The sequence below is a fragment of the Amblyomma americanum genome, chromosome 5, assembly GCF_052857255.1.
Source record: "Amblyomma americanum isolate KBUSLIRL-KWMA chromosome 5, ASM5285725v1, whole genome shotgun sequence".
NCBI lineage: Eukaryota > Metazoa > Arthropoda > Arachnida > Ixodida > Ixodidae > Amblyomma > Amblyomma americanum.
Window position 1 is genome coordinate 48,365,673 of NC_135501.1, and position 16,582 is coordinate 48,382,254.

Here is a 16,582-nt window from a genome sequence, read left to right on the forward strand (position 1 = left end):
TGCTCAGTGACGAACCTTTGTTGAAGCAGTTCTGGAAAAATTAGGGCGGCTAGTGAATTATGAACCAGAAAATTATTCGGCTGCCTAAGAACAATGCAAAAATGAAGTTAAAATGACAGCGATTGAAAGAGCAAGCATCAAGCGTCGAAATGAGATGAAGAATAAAAAGATCTTCAGCGCCAACTAGAATACTTGCTAAATACAGTGAGTTTGGAGCCTGAAAAAGTGGCAGGCGAAATAAGAAAAATCCAAAAGTGAACTTGAAGTGATAGAAAATGAAAGATATAAGGCAGCTATGATACATGCACGAGGCGAACGATTATGGTTTGGGGAAGCACCGAATAAAACCTCTCTTACTGACGAGAAAAGGTATGCATCAAAAAATGAAATCAAACAGATCCGCTCTAAGAACGAGGTGAAGGGCGAGCAGAAAAAGATATAGCAGGCGTTCGGGGAATATTAGCGCGAGTTTTTGGAAACGTTACTCGTGTAAGTGACACTTTCATTCAGAATTCATGACTTATATGCCAAAGATTGCAGATTACGTCAGAGACAGTCTTGAGGAAGCGAAAATTGTTCGCGAAATTGAGGCCGATATCGGCAAGTTGCCTGCAGGAAAGTCCTCGAGACCAGAGTGCTTGGGAGCCACATTTTACAACGTTTTCGACCATCAACTGGCATGTGTGTTACATCGCGTTATGAATTGGGCGTATAAAACAAGGCAGGTGCAACCGTTCTTCAGAGCTGCTCATATCGTTTTGATTCCTACGACGGATGACCGTAAGAGGCTGCTGTCAGTAGGTTCATACAGGCCTATCAGCTTCACGAACACCGATTACAAAGTGTTATTGAAAGTGCTCGCGAAGCGGGTGCAAACGGTGATCAAGCACTTAGTTGGGCCGCATCAAACATGCGGAACCAAAGGACGAACGATCTTCAAGAACACTCACGTAGCAAGAATTGTGTTAGAATGCCGCGACGACATGGACGGCCAAGTTGCCATGTTGGCACTCGATTTGGCGAAAGCTTTCGACAGGGTGTCACACGAGACACTCTTCTCCGTATTGAAGCATGCAAATGTAGGCAGCACAATTTTAGGCGGTGCAATGATGGCCTATCGAGATTGCTGTACCCAGCTCATAAAAAATAAGTCAATAACAGAAAGGGTCCCAGAGCAATCTTCAGTAAGGCAAGGATGTCCACTGTGTCCCCTCTTGTTGCAATGTATGTCGAACATTTTTGTTTAGCCGTAATTCACCAAACACCAATACGAGGTTTCAAAATGCTTTCTACGGAGGCAAAAATATTGGTGTATGCTGATGAAATAGCCGTATTCTGTCAAGATCGCGAGTGTGTGTTAGAAGTGGTCAGCCTTGCTAAGGCTTTGTGTAAGCTAACGGGCTCCAAGATAAACTGGGAAAAGAGCGTTGGTATATGGCACGGTAACTGGGACATCAAGCCAGAAAGGTTCGCTTGTACGACATGGACAGGCACACCTACGGCGTATCTTGGTGTGCCTTTCGAGCACTATCAGGAACCCGCGAGGTAATAGAGCGACGCAACGGAGAAAATGAAGGAGAGGACGGGCAACTGGCAGGGTCGCGGCCTTTCAATGTTTAAGCGTGCCTCTGCTTGCAACTTGTTTTTTATTGCGAAAGCAATACTGCTCGAGGTTTCCGCTCTTGGCCGTCGTCCCGGAGAATCCACCATTGACCTTTAGCGTGACCTATGTGTGACGTCATACCAGCTGTGGAAAAGCGGGGCCCCAACTCGGCTCGTCGCGATCGTCCCAGCGAATCCTCCATGCTGCAGCTGCGCACCGCTGCCGCGAGGGGCGAGGAGAAGAATAATGCCGCCCTGTTGAAGCGAATGGTGGGCGAGATTAAAGAAGAGCGGGAAAAGCGGACCCAGCTAGAAAAACAGTTTGAAGCGTTCAGGTCGCGGCCGGCTGGGCACCCCAGTTCGGAGAAGTGTCAGGTGGGGGACGAGGCTCGTCGATCGTACAGTGCTGTAGTGCAGCGAGCATTGAGTCAGAAAAATGAAAACGAAATGAAAAAGGTTAAAGCGGGCATGGAAACTCGCGACAATAGCGTACAGCGGCAGGAGAGTCAGCTAGAGCGATCCGGAGGCCAACAGATGGAATTAGGAAGCGAACGTTTGGGGCGCAGGAGAGTACTGGTGGTCGGGGACTCGAATGTAGCGAGGGTTGAGGGAGGCGTTCTGACGGCAGTGAAGGCAGACAGGCGGGTGCAGGTGGAGGCTCAGTCGAGAAAGTGCATGGTGGATGCAATGGCCAGAGCCCGGGAGGTGGTGGTGGGCAGCATGGATGGCGAACACCTTGTGGTCATCCATGCTGGTCTCAATGATGTACTGGAGGGGAGGAGCCAGAATCTTGAGACGCAGTTGGAGGTGGGGATGCGTAGGCTTAGAGGGGCCTCTGAGAGTGTGCATGTGACCATATGCACAATCCCAGAGGTCCAGAGGCAGGCTCGCGAAACGGAAAGGAGGGTCGTGGAGACTAATCGGGTAATTAGGCTATTGAGTCGACGACTAAGATACGAGGTGATGGAGGTCAACAGGGAAGTGTACGAGGTTAGGCCCCACCCTTTTGCACAGGATGGCATCCACTACGGTGGTGCCACTGGCAAGAAGGTGGGTAGTAGGATAGGTCGCCAGGCAACAGCTTTTTTGGGGGGACCCAGAGCTCTGAAGGAACCAGTGTAGAGAAGGAAGAATTAAAATCAAACGGACAATGGAACCATAGGGGAAGAAAGAGACGCAAGCGCCAGGGCCAAGTTAATTCAAATATAGGTTTCATTAACATGCAAGGTGGCAGGAATAGACTGAAATGGGAGGAAATAGAAGAACAGTTAAGACAGGAGGAATTAATGGTATATGGTTTAGCGGAAACACATCTGAGAGACATGGAGCAACCACCCTGTAACCCAGACTACGTATGGGAATATTGCAAAAGAACAGACGGCAGCAGAAAGGGAGGTGGAATTGGGGCATTCATTCATAAAAGTATGAATTTTCAAAGGGTTAGACTGGGATGCAGGGAACATTTATGGCTAAAAGGAACAGTGGCAGGCAAGCAAACACTCCTTGGCTTTGTATACCTGTGGACAGGGGTTAATGCCAAAGAGGAAAACAGGAAAATGTTAGAATGTATTGCAAGCGACATTGATGAGCTAGGAGGACAGGGCGAGATAATTATATTAGGCGACACGAATGCACACATAGAAGACCTGGATGGGTACACGGATTCGACAGGAAGCATGCTGCAGGACATGTGTGACAGGCATGATTTAGTTGTATGCAACAGCACCGAGAAGTGTGAAGGGCTCATAACATGGGAGGCGGGGAGTCTGCACTGGACGATAGATTATGCACTAATGTCACAGAGGATGTATAACAGATTAGGGGTAATGAGCATAGATGAAGATGGTTCCAGAAGTCTAGGTAGTGACCACAAGCGTATCAAGTTGAGCTTCAGAAGAAAAAGCAATGTAGGACTGAAGCAAGATAAACAATCAGGGGGAAATTTTTACTCAGAAAAGCAATTGGAAGTAGCAGCCAAACAAATCGAGAAAGTAATTTTTGAGGATAGTGAAACAGAATGGACTTATACCAAATTAACTCGATTACTGGAGCTAGAGCTAGCTAAGGTGCGAGTAAAGCTAAAAGGGAAAAGATGCAAACCCAAGAGTTGGTGGGATGAGGAGGTCAAGAGGGCAATAGAAAAGCGCAAGGAAGCATCCAGGGAACACAGATATTCCAAGAAGAGGGGGGGGGGAACCAAAACCCGAAGTAGACAGAAAATGGGATACCTTCATAAAGTGTAGAAGGGACGCATCCTATTTGATTAATGAGAAAATTAGAAGAAAGGGTGCCCAATGGATGTCAAAAGTAAATAAAAAGGATAGAAAAACGGCCCAAAAATTCTGGAAACATCTAAATGCAATGAGTAATAAAACTAGGTTAGAACAAAGGTTTATTGTTACAGATGAGGGTATTCGACTAGAAGGGGATGAAGCAATAAAACACATAGGAACAAGGATGACAGAAAAATTTTCAGCAAAGCACGTGGTACATAATTTATCGAAGGAGGATAGACCGGTTACAGCAATAGCTTCACTTGAGCAAGGAGAGTGGGAAATAGCAGAGAAGAAGTTTCCTAGTGGCACATCAACAGGACCAGATGGTATCCCGATTATGTTGATAAAGAAGTTAGGACCAAAATCCAAGCAAACATTAATACAGGTAGTGAACAAAATGATAGTGGATGAGAAAGTCCCCGATGAATGGCGATTAAGTAGAATGAACATGATATATAAGGGAAAGGGGGACAAAGCAGACGTAAGTAACTATCGCCCCATAACAGTGACATTTGTGGTTTACAGGGTGGTGATGCAAATTATAAAGGATAGACTGCAGGCTTGGGTGGAGAACGAGGGGGTGTTAGGGGAACTACAGAATGGGTTCCGGAAACAAAGGAGGTTGGAGGACAATCTATTTTCATTGACACAGTGTATAGAAATTGCGGAAAAGGAACATAGGCCCTTATTGGTAGCATTTCTGGATATTAGGGGAGCCTATGACAACGTTACTCAGGAGCATTTGTGGGACATAATGGGCACATTGGATGTGAAAAATGGAGTAATTAATCTTTTAAAAGATATATATAGAGGTAACAGAGTGCTCATAAAATGGGAAAAATGTATCAGGGCCTATAGAGATACAGCGGGGGCTTAGACAAGGATGTCCTCTGTCCCCTTTGTTGTTCATGTTGTACCTGCAAGGTTTGGAGGCCAAGCTAGAGGGGAGCGGACTAGGCTTCAACCTATCTTTTTTCAAGCAAGGGGAATTGATTAAACAGACATTACTGGGACTAATATATCCGGACGATATAGTTATAATGGCTGACAACAAGGAAGACCTGCAGAAGTTGTTAGACATATGCAGTACAGAGGGAGATAGATTAGGCTTAAAGTATAGTAAGGAAAAATCTGCAGTCATGATATTTACTGAAGAGGGCGGCGAGCATAGAATACAGGAGTTCGTGCTAAATGTAGTGAATGAGTACAAGTATCTTGGGGTGTGTATAAATAACCGTGTAGAGTATCTGACAGAGCATGAAAAATATATAATGAATAAAGCTAGTAGGAATGCAGCTGTCATGAAAAATAGGGCACTGTGGAATTACAATAGGTATGAGGTGGTAAGAGGGATCTGGAAAGGGGTGATGGTCCGTAGCCTGACCTTCGAGAATGCGGTCCTGTGTATGAGGCCAGATGTTCAAGCAAGGCTGGAAATTAGGCAACGGGGAGTAGGGAGGTGAGCTTTGGGAGCACATGGCAATACACCAAATCAAGGGGTACAGGGTGATATCGGATGGGCGTCTTTCGAGAGCAGAGCGGCTAGCAGTAAGATAGCATTTGAGGAACGATTGAGAAGGATGGAGGAAAAGCGGTGGGCTAGGAAAGTTTTCAGATACCTGTATATAAAGAATGTTGACACGAAATGGAGAAAGCGAACTAGAAAATTGACAAGCAAATATCTGGTCAGCAGTAAGGGGGCAAATCAGCAATTATCGGTTAAGAAAAAGGTTAAAGGAACAGAGAGAGCTTTGTGGAAAACAGGGATGCTGACGAAATCGGCACTAGAAACATACCGGACCTTTAAACAGGAAATTGTCAAAGAAAATATCTATGATAATTGTAGGGGAAGTTCTTTGTTGTTTGAGGCCAGGACTGGAGTTTTGCGGACTAAGACGTATAGAGTCAGGTACCAGGAGATTGACACTTTGTGCATTGCGTGCAGAGAGGAGGAGGAAACAGCTGAACACTTGATACTTTTCTGTAAAGGGCTTCACCCTACAGTGGAAGGCAGCGGGGCTGACTTACCCAAGGCATTGGGGTTTAGGGATAGTGAAGGGAAAGTGGATTTTAAGAGGTTAGAAGTAACCAAGCAAAGGTTATCTGATTGGTGGCTGAAAGCAAGACAGGAGTACAATTTCAGAAGACATGGCTAGGTGGCTTGAGCCACCGCCCGATGTAAAGGGTTCAGCCGTATCCATCCATCCATCCATCGTCATGCCAGCTATGGAAAAGCGGCCCCCCAACTCGGCTCGTCGCAGTCGTCCCAGTGAATCCTCCACGGTATGTCGGATGATGTGTATAAGGTGTAGTCGTTGCCTGAACAGTGTGTCTTGTCGTGTCTATACAATAGAGCTAAACCAAATGCTTAACCACAAGCGTAGCCATGCAGCTCTTGCTTTCGCAATTCAACTAGGTTTAACCATAGCTAAACCGCACGCCAATTTTGATAGATAAAGTTTGGTATGTGTTGCAAGTGCTCTTTCTGGCCCGCACAAATGTGCAGAAAATGCACCGGGTTTTTGCTGTGTTTATATGGGGCTCAACATTGGAGAGGGTGAGTCGTACCAACCTTTCCCGCTCAGTCCGCGATTGAGGCCTAGGTCTTTCTCACTTGTTTATCAGGCAGATTACGTCGCGTTTCATTTTTCTACGGGAACAAAGCGACAATTTTTCGCGCACAGTCATACAACTTCGACTTGCGAAACCGCTTCCTGAATTTATTGTGACTACAAGTGATATAAGATGTCGCCGTGTGACTGGGTACATTCATGAATTTGTTGTTTCGTTCCGCATGCTGCATGAAAGGTTTTCAATGGAATACCTTTGTTCTGTCACGAAGAATCTGTACGCAGACTTAATTGAAGATATACTGCCGACACCATTGTACAGGACTGTTTACTGTAGTGGCCCAGGAAAGGACGTTTTAAAACGGGTAAAAAAATGCCGGTAACACATTCCGTCAAATCATTTTTGTTTAAGCTGCACACAAACACACTAGCCGTAAAAGCGTGGCTAGATCAGAAAGGAATATCTGTACCCTGGACAATTAACTGCTTACGCTGCAAAAGCCAGAAACTATTGAACACGCATTTATGACTGTTGGGACCCTATATTCCACTGGGACATTCTGCAGCGAACCCTTAAGAAACTACAAATAACGCCATACGGGATCCGGTTTCTTTGAGTCAATAGTGATGAAGACATTCTCTTTGATATGTTGATGCTACGGGGCCTCACATTCTGTGGGAAACACGAATGGCAGTCCGCCATGCAGATGTCACTGTTCACTCTGTCGCGAAAACTTTATCCAGCATATGATCTACATGAGAGAAGTCTACCCGGCGTTACCTGACCCCCCTGAGTGGAATAATGTATTTGAATAATTAGTGTGCCTAAATAAACTTTAACTTTAACCCTCCAAGCGAAGACAGGCTGGTGTGTTTTGTCTGTATATTGAATGTCATGATACCGGTAAGAAAGAAAAAAAATGTAGCTCAGTGGTAGAGCGCTGGTCTTGTTAAAAAGCGGTTGTGAATTCACACCTCACTGGCGACTTCGCTTCGTTTCTTTTAGCCGGAAGGGGAATAACGACATTGAATGTCACAAAATAAACCAACCCGAAATATTCGCCGCTGTAACTCAGTGGTAGAGCGCTTGTCTTGTTAACCAGCGGTTGTGAATTCGAACCTCACTGGCGGTTTCGCTTCTTTTCTTTTGGCCAGAAGGGGGATAACGACTTTGAATGTCACAAAATAAATCAATCAGAAATATTCGCTGCAGTACCTCAGTGGTAGAGCGCTTGTCTTGTTAACCAGCGGTTGTGAGTTCAAACCTCACTGGCGGCTTCGCTTCTTTTCTTTTGTCCAGAAGGGGGATAACGACATTGAATGTCACAAAACAAACCAACCCGAAATATTCGCCGCGATTGCTCGATGGGATTCGACTTGCGGCCAACGAGCGTGACGCACGCGCGACTACATGCTCCGTTGGAGCAGCTACAGCGGCCATGTCTGGCCGCGGAAACAAGAAAGTACGTATCGGGTTGTTTTACCTGGGCTGCCTAGAGGGCGTTACGTTTTGAATACAGATTTTTTTTTTTGCACGCGGATATCACGGCCCGGCCGTATCGCGTGGAAAATTTGCCGGACGCGTAAGCTCAGCATTCGTTGCTCCTGGACGTTATCGCACTGAGGGCGTATCGCATGATCCATGTCTGGGCCGTCACATTCGACGAAACCAAAACAGTGAAGAAGATTGCCGGCATCGGTGAACTGCGAGTAAAAGAACGGCGCTGCCTGGTAATTGACCTTGAAAGCCAGGACGTGCGCTTGAAGCTGCATTGGCTGCTTTACAACGTGCCTGACCAGGACGTGCGTGTCGCCTTCGCGCCGTACGGAAAATCTCTGAAGTTGCTCGTGAGCGCTGGCGAGTACACGGCGTGTTGGAGAAGGGCTGAACCATCAGGCTCATCACACTGAAGTTCTTGATTCATATTGCAGCGAAGAAGCACACACACACAGAGAAGGAACACGCAAAAAACACACGGACGAACGCTGCACTCACAACTGGTTTACTGCGAAAAGAGTTCAAGCTTAAAATGGCTCACGCATCAGCGCACTACAGAAAGAAAACCAAAACAAACACGTGCCACGAAATAACATCTTATCGTATTGCCGCGAAAAGGTTGAATTCCGAAGCGTACAAAAAAACGGATGCATCACTAATGCAGCAATCTGCTTTTTCCTTTATGTGAAAGGCCTCCAGGAGTTCACGTGCCGTTTTATACTTGCTTCTACCTAGTATTCGAACACTATCGAAACGTGGCGAACATGTCACGCATGACTGGCAGTGCCTAACCAAGTGCACATTCTCTTTGTTCTTTAAATTCCATTGGTGCCCCCCTAGACGGTCGTTAATACATCGCCCCGTTTGACCGATGTACACTTTTCCACATGGAAGTGGCAGCTCGTATACCACCTCAGAAGCGCATTGCACATAGGGCGTAGTGTGCTTTTTTCCACACCCGCTTCTCCTTGTTTCGCTTCCGGAAATACGAGGGCACAACTTTGACAGCTTCACCGGCGCCGAGAAAACGAGCGGCACCCCATACCTGTTCGCAACCTTCTTCATGTTATGCGACACCTTGTGTAGGTAGGGGGCAACTTCCGGTCGCAGGTTCATGTTCCTTTCTTTCTTCTTGGAGTTCTCTGTGCGTGCCTTCACTTTTTTCAGGCAAGCTTCTGCAACAGAAGTCACGACCGACAAGGGGTAGCCCGCTGACAAAATTCTAGCCAATTGGTTCTGAAAGCTAGACTGCATCTCATGGACGCACGATTTCTCAAGCGCCGAATCCAGACACAAACTAACTATGCCTCTTTTTATCACCTTCGAATGAGTAGAGTCGTAAGGCAAGAGTTGCTTCTGAACACGAGGGGTGTACATCCAACAAGTATGATCTCTGCCCAACTTTACTCGAATATCTAGAAACTGAAGTTCGTCGTTATCCGGTGTCTCGAAAGTAAATGTTAGTCCCTTTCCATACTTCCTAAAAGCATCTAAAATCTTGTTAACAATAGCGCAGTAGTGTAAAGGGCTCTGCTTGTCCAAAAATATTAAAAAATCATCAACATATCGGTACACTTTGATGACCTCGTCCGAGTTAAAAACAGTGCTTAAAACCTGGTCAATGCTGGCTAAAAAAATATCACTTAAAATGGGTGCGACACAAGATCCAATGCAAATGCCTTTCGTCTGTAAATAGAGGTGATTGTTAAAAGCGATAAATGTACCTTTAAGGTAAAATTCTAAAAGAGTCAAAAAATTGTCAACAGACATGCCAGCCGAATTTTGGAAAGGGACAACACCACTCTTGTCAATGCATTGTCTCAAAGAAGCGAACAACTCTTGGTGAGGTATAGAATAAAACAGATCCTCTACATCGACAGAGAAAGCAAAGCCGATGTTGCGGTCGTTCTTGAGAAAATTAACTACATCTCCAGAATTTTTGACAAGGAACGGATCGTGAACAGTAAGTTGTTTTAAAGATTTTTGCAGAAACTGGCTAACATGTAACTGCTAAGAGCCTTTTTCACTTACAATAGTGCGGAAAGGGACCCCGGGTTTGTGCGTCTTAGCACTAAAGAAAACATTCAAAGCATTACCTTTAGACTTAGTGACTCGCGTACACAAAGTTTCATTCCCAACATCCTTGCAGAAGTCGGCTATCTTTTGTTTTGCAGTAGTAGCACGACGCTTTATAAGGGTGAAATTCTTTTCAACCGCTTGAAGGGCTTTTTTATGGAAAAGGCCTTTCGGCAACACCACAAAGCCTCCTTCTTTGTCAGCTTGTAAAAGCGACAACTCATTATCAACAAAGTGTGTCACCACCCTCTGCAAGGAAGTTGTTAGGCTCCTATCCCTTGACACACCAGCTGTTTTTTGGAGGCAGTCAACACCTTCAAGCAAGCACCTCTCCTGTTGCTCCATATGCGCTTTCTTGGCAATGCGACGATTCAGGGCAGCCAGGTCTTGAATAGGTACCGTGGGAGGTAGTCCGTACTTAGGTCCTTTGCTGAGTAGCCTGTGTATATCCTTCGGCACGTCTACACCGCCCAACACCGTGAGGCTTGAGCTGGACGTTGAACATGTCTGTGAGTCATGAGGCTTGAGGGCTTCATTTCTTGTCCTGTACTCCTCCGGTTTCCTGAGGGCCAGCCCAAGCCAGTACTTCCACCACTGCTCGGTCAGCTGTCCCGTGAGGTGTTTGTAATGGCCTAGTTTGCATACCGCGAGCCACTTCGAATTCAGAGCATAACAACTTACGGATAACCAGTCCTGGTAAAGTCGCACCTGACGCCAAAGCTCAGAACGTAAAATTTTGCAGGCGCGTTTAACATGCCCCCACGAGGGTCTAACAAGGCCGAATAGGGCACTCACTTCTTCCGGAATCCTGCCTTTTCTGAGGCATACGGCGATGTATCTGGCACGGCACGTAGAGTGAACCATATTGGTGATGAGCAAATCGACGGAAGGGAAGCTGAAGTTCGAAGCTGAAGCTTGACAATTTTCCGCATCAGCCCAACGTTGGGGGGGGGGGGGGGGGAGTTAGCTGCTTTTTGTCGTACCGCGAAGACCTCCGTTGTGCCTCCGCTGTCGAGGTACATACCATATCCGCAAAGAGTGTCGGGTCCCTTGGTGCGGTGCCTGCCGACGGTTCGGGCATGAAGGCGGCCACGGTGCTCGTACTTACGCGAGCATTGCCGGCCACGCGAGCAGTGAAGACTAAACTATGTTGCTGACGGACGAAGCAGATGCAGAGGAGGCTGCCAGGGCAACTGGCCGAGTTTTGGCTGAAAAGTCAGCTTCGTGACGCCTCTATCGAAAAGGAGTGCGACGACGACCAGTGCTGTCAAGCCGATTGAAGATGCGGGTCTTGAACCTCAGCAAGGAAGTGATGACAAGTCGGAAGACGCGACGAAGGCCGCGGTCGAATCTCCGGATAGTTTGGAGGCCAACCACACCGATGCCATGGACGTCAGCCAGCAAGCTGCTGGTCTATCAGTTGGGAAACGCTCCCATGAGGAGAGCGTCGGCGAGAAGCCGCAGCCTTGTGTGGATGGTGATGAGCCGCCGCATAAAATAGCGGGGACTCGACGCTTAAGCCCCGGCCGAACTTCTCTGCCGAATCCCGGCAGGCGGGGAAACCGCCTCCGTAGCGGCCCAATGAGGTTTCGTGTTTTGGTTTTGTTTTTTCCTTTTTTTTTGGGAAGTACCCAGCAGACAGTGGGCCTTGGGCCGGAAAGGCTGGCGAGGGACATCCTTGTGGTTTCCCGGCGCCAGAACTCGGATTCCTTGATCAGCGAATATGAACTCTGCACACTATGAGTTAAAAAATGTTTCACGATTTTGTAGAGTGCGCACTGTATGTCAAAGGCCTTTCATTCCAAGTGCATGGCGTTGAAACTAGAGCTCTGTGCGTAGCTACTTTGAACGTCAAAAGCCTTTGCGCAAGGAGGCGGCAATGTCAGCCAATTCGCCTTCTTACTGACAACGTGCCTGACATAGTGGCTGTCCTGGACACGAAAATAGAAAGTGAGGAAGCTACTGATCGTATGGTGTCCCAATTTAGTCTTGTCTTCAGTGTTTGTGTTTGTCATTCTGTTAGCACCTCGGGCGGGTGCGCAAATTTTATGCGCAACAATCTAGGCATTATTGTAGAGTCTGTTTTCGCTTGTAGCAGTGGCCGTCTTCTTGTCGTTGATTTCACTTTTTCTAATCTGTATTGGCGAGTTATCTGCATGTATGCACCAAACATAGAATCCGAACGCCAAGAGTTCTTCAATCGTCTTGGATATTGTTTTCTTTGAGACAGGACACTGCTGGTGTTGGGTGATATTATCTGTGTTTGTGTAGCGGTGGACCGTATGAAGCGCTTGCCGGTGAGCGAAAATAGTGCTGAAATATTGAATAGAATTGTACGCGACCATTGTTTAGAAGACATTGGCGAAATGTTTACTTACGGTAATAGCCCTCAATAGACACACTTATAGCGTGACAGTCATGCTAGGTTAGGTAGGCTGTATGTATCTATGGAACTCGTGCATCTCTGCATGAACTATGAAGTTCAACCTGTTGCATTCAGTGAACACTGCCTCGTAATCTGAACCTTTGACGCCAAAATAAACATACATCCTTTAACTGACACCTGTGGAAATTATATGGCAAGTTGTTGGAAGACGAAGATTTCATACATTAAACTACAAACTAACTGCACAGACTGCTAGAGACACAGGGCAGAGGAGAAGGCAGACTCGTGCCAAGGGAGGCAGCTATCGATGTTTTCGCGCGCTTCTCTCTGTAACATTTTTCTTGTGTCAAAGATACGGTACCTAACGAACGTGTTGAGTGCATCCCGAACCAATATTCAGAGAATTCACCTAGTCTTTGTTGTTTTTGTATGGGCGTCGACATGAGAGCGAACCAGTCGCACCAATTCGTTTATTTCTGTCAAAGGTGGTGGCCTTGGTCTTGTTCCTTCTTTTTTACGGCAGGTTGTATCACGATTCATGTTCCTCCGTGACTAGTAGGACAGCTTTTTGCGGACTGTTATTCAGCTGCAATTGGAGAGGCTGCTTCCTGAAATTGTGGTGTCTTCGAGTGAGAGTGTGCGTGGTTCCGTCATGGGGTTACATGACAGAGGTTGTATTCTCGTTCAGGCTTCTCCAAGTGAGGTTTTCTCTTGATTACTTGCATAAAGTTTCAAAGAAAAATTTGTATATGCAATTAGTGGATGTAATGATGCCAATCCCTCTTTACCGAAGCCTCCACCGTGCGGGTCCAGGACAAGATGTTTTAAAACGAGTCAAAAGAATGCCAGTTAGATCATCTATGAAAGCGTTTTTGTACACACTACATTCAAATACGCTCCTTGTTTAAACATGGCCGAACGAAAAGGGGATTTCGTCTCCTGGACAACTAACTGTATCCTATGCAAGAAGCCCGAGACGATACAGCACGTATCCCTGGAGTGTTGGGACCCTATCTTTCAGTGGGACGTCCTTCAAAGAACTATAAAAGGATCTTCTCCTGTACCCCTACGGTATTAGATTTTTGCCAATTATAATCGAAACAGATGTGCCCTATGACCTAATCATGCTGCTAAGCCTCCACAGCTTGTGGAAAACCAGAATGCAGGTGCGGCATGCCGATGTAAACGTGCCGCTCGTTTCATCACACAAAAGTACCACCCCCAGTCCAGTATCACTAAGATTAAACTTGATATCTCCCTCGAACCATTACATATTCGTCGCTCCATCGCTCTTTTATGCTTACTTCATAAATATCGTCATAGCACCAGGCCATCTCCCTTGCCCCTCGAAGAGCCTTCACGCATTTCACGCCGCCTACATAATCAGTATAGCATTACACGCATTTACGGAAGAACCTTAGCATTCAATTCATCTGCACTTCCACGTGCCATTATTCTTTGGAATGATCTTCCCAGCTGTATCGCATCTATCGGCAACCACCAATCATTTCAAGACCAACTGCACAAACATTTTCTTTAACGACATTGTGTCTTGTTTCAGGTTGTTCTGTGTCCTTGGTCCCCTTTTCTTCTCGTTGGTATTTTACAAAGTTTTGGTTTCTTGTGCAATTTCAGCCATCTGTATGTTTTTTATGACTACTGCTTTTTCCTTTTGATGCCTATTGGGCACTTGCGATGCATTCTTGCTACTAATTTAATTTTTGTTGCTCGCGGTGATGTATGTCTTTTAGTTACGTTTTGCCCTGTATATTTATAATTGTGTTTAATTTTTGCCTTGTATCACGCGTTGTTTTTAATTTATTCTTCCTATTTGCTTAATCTATTGTTTTGCCCCCCTTACTCAATGCCCTTCTGGGCCCTGTAAGGTATTTTGAATAAATAAATAAATAAATAAATAAATAAATTCTGTGCGAGGAAACTTCATTGCAAGTGCCGTGTGCCTAAGAGAAATGTACCGGGCACGAGCTGAACAGCCTGAATGGCTCTGTGTACAAGATGACTTGACTGTACTGAAAAGATTTTAAACCCTCGTGTATCGGCCAAATTGGGCTGATGTGTTTTTCTTTTTTGTATTTTTGTTCACGTTTCAAAATCGGATATAAAAAGTAAAAAAAAAAGAAAACTGCCGCTATAGCTCAGTGCTAGAGCGCTGGTCTCGTAAACAAGTGGTCGTGAGTTCGAACATCACTGGCGGCTTCTCTGCCCCTTTTTTCTTTCTTTTGGGAGGAACAATCACGCACAAGTGAGAATTAAAGTAATCGGTTCGAGGCGCCGGCCGCTATAGCTCAGTGGTAGAGCGCTGGTGTTGTAAACCAGCGGACGTGAGTTCGAGCCTCACTGGCGGCTTCACTACTTTTTTTCTTTCTTTGGGGAGGAACAATCACACACAAGTGAGAATTAAAGTAATCGATTTGAGGCACCGGCCGCTATAGCTCAGTGGTAGAGCGCTGGTCTCGTAGACCAGCGGTCGTGAGTTCGAACCTCACTGGCGGCTTCTCTGCCTTTTTTTTCTTTCTGTGGGGAGGAACAATCACACACAAGTGAGAATTAAAGTAATCAGTTTGAGGCACTGGCCGCTATAGCTTAGCGGATTCGATTTCGGTCCACCGAGCTTAACGGACGTGCGATCATGGGCTTCGTCGGAGCGGCTGAAGCGGCCATGTCCCTGCGCGGAAGCCAGGCTCCTGCTACTGAAGAATATCGGGTGACTTTGCCTACTTTGCCAGCCGGTCGTTTGGCTTTAAATACTGTTTTTCTGCACGCTGCTACCCAGGCTCGCCCCTACCGAGTCGGGTAGGGGCGAGCCTGCACGTCAGTCGATGCTCGATGACGTTTTGGCGGTAGGGCCGTATCGAATGAGGCATGTATGGGCGGTGACGTTCAAGGATGCGGAAGCGACTAAAGAAATGGTGAGCCTTGGCGAAGTGAACGTGAAGCAACGCCGCTGCGTTGTCATCGATCCGGCCAACCAAAGAACACGCGTAAAGGTGCACTGGCTCCTTCACACGGTTCCAGTCGAAGATGTGCGGGTGGGTTTCGCTCTGTATGGCAAGGTCACCGAAGTGAGCGATGGCGAGTGCAAGGAATTGCTGACAAGGGATCAACGACACGCTTGGTTGCGATAATTCTGAAGGCTGGAACCAAGCTGCAGGACCTTCCGCATCAAATTAGCATCGCTGGTGAGCTGGCACTCGTCGTCGTGGCAGGCAGACAACCACTGTGCCTTCGTTGTCGCAGTCAGGGCCACGTACGCCGTGACTGCCGTGTGCCGCGGTGCAACACCTGTCGCCGCTTTGGACATACCGAGGAGCAGTGCGTACGTACGTACGCCAATGCCGTAGGAGTGGTGAGCGTTGAGGATACATCCGAGCTGTTCATGGATGAAGCGAATGCCGAAGAAGCCGCGAAGACTGCACGGAACAAGGCCTCGAAAGTGGTATCGCCGGCTCCGTCTCTCGAGCCTACCACAGAGTTGAAGGAGAAGCTAGAAGAGGTGCCGAGAACACAGGCTTCGGGAGCGGATAATTCTGCCAGCTCAAAGGAGACTGTAAGCGATACCAATAAAGTGCCGGTGATCACCCAGAGTCAAAAGCACGACAACATTAAAGTAGGCGAGAAGGAGTGAGTAACCACACTACCATGCGCCCTTGCGATGACACCGAAGGGGCGAAAGGGACCACGGAAGACTGCTCAACCGAGGAGCCACCTCCTAAGGCGACCGCGGTTAGGCGGCCGTCGTTCAAACCGCGGCCAAATATACCGGCTGAACCAGGGCCAGCGCCTTGTGTCCGGCAAGCTGGTACGACACGGCATCAGAATTTTTGTCTGCGATTCATTTGCGTGGTGCTGTGCCGACGACAGATCAATTTTTCCCAAAGATGGCAGAAGGGAGGACACGGACGTAGATGCTCACGTTGTCACATCGTTGTCAGTACGAGGTGGGCCCATTTTTTTTTCTTCTGGCGGCTAACTTCAACTGATGGCTTTCAAACTACGATCTCCTCTGCGGATTGCCGCACTGAACGTGCGGGGACTGAGTGCGATTAGAAGGCAGTGCCAACTAAGCAACCTCTTCCTTGAAAATGAGCTTGATTTGGTGGCAGTCCAGGAAACAAAGTTGGAAAGCGAGGAGCAAACGGACATAATGGTGGAA

At 47.0% G+C, this 16,582-nt stretch overlaps 2 non-coding genes across 2 annotated transcripts; both read left to right on the forward strand.

Moving 5' to 3' along the window:
- The first annotated feature begins 14,703 nt into the window (after window positions 1–14,703).
- TRNAT-UGU (transfer RNA threonine (anticodon UGU)) lies at window positions 14,704–14,775 on the forward strand. Its single transcript has one exon. It is a non-coding gene; the product is annotated as a tRNA-Thr (tRNA).
- A 76-nt stretch (window positions 14,776–14,851) lies between these two features.
- Window positions 14,852–14,923, forward strand: TRNAT-CGU (transfer RNA threonine (anticodon CGU)). Its single transcript has one exon. It is a non-coding gene; the product is annotated as a tRNA-Thr (tRNA).
- Window positions 14,924–16,582: the final 1,659 nt, after the last annotated feature.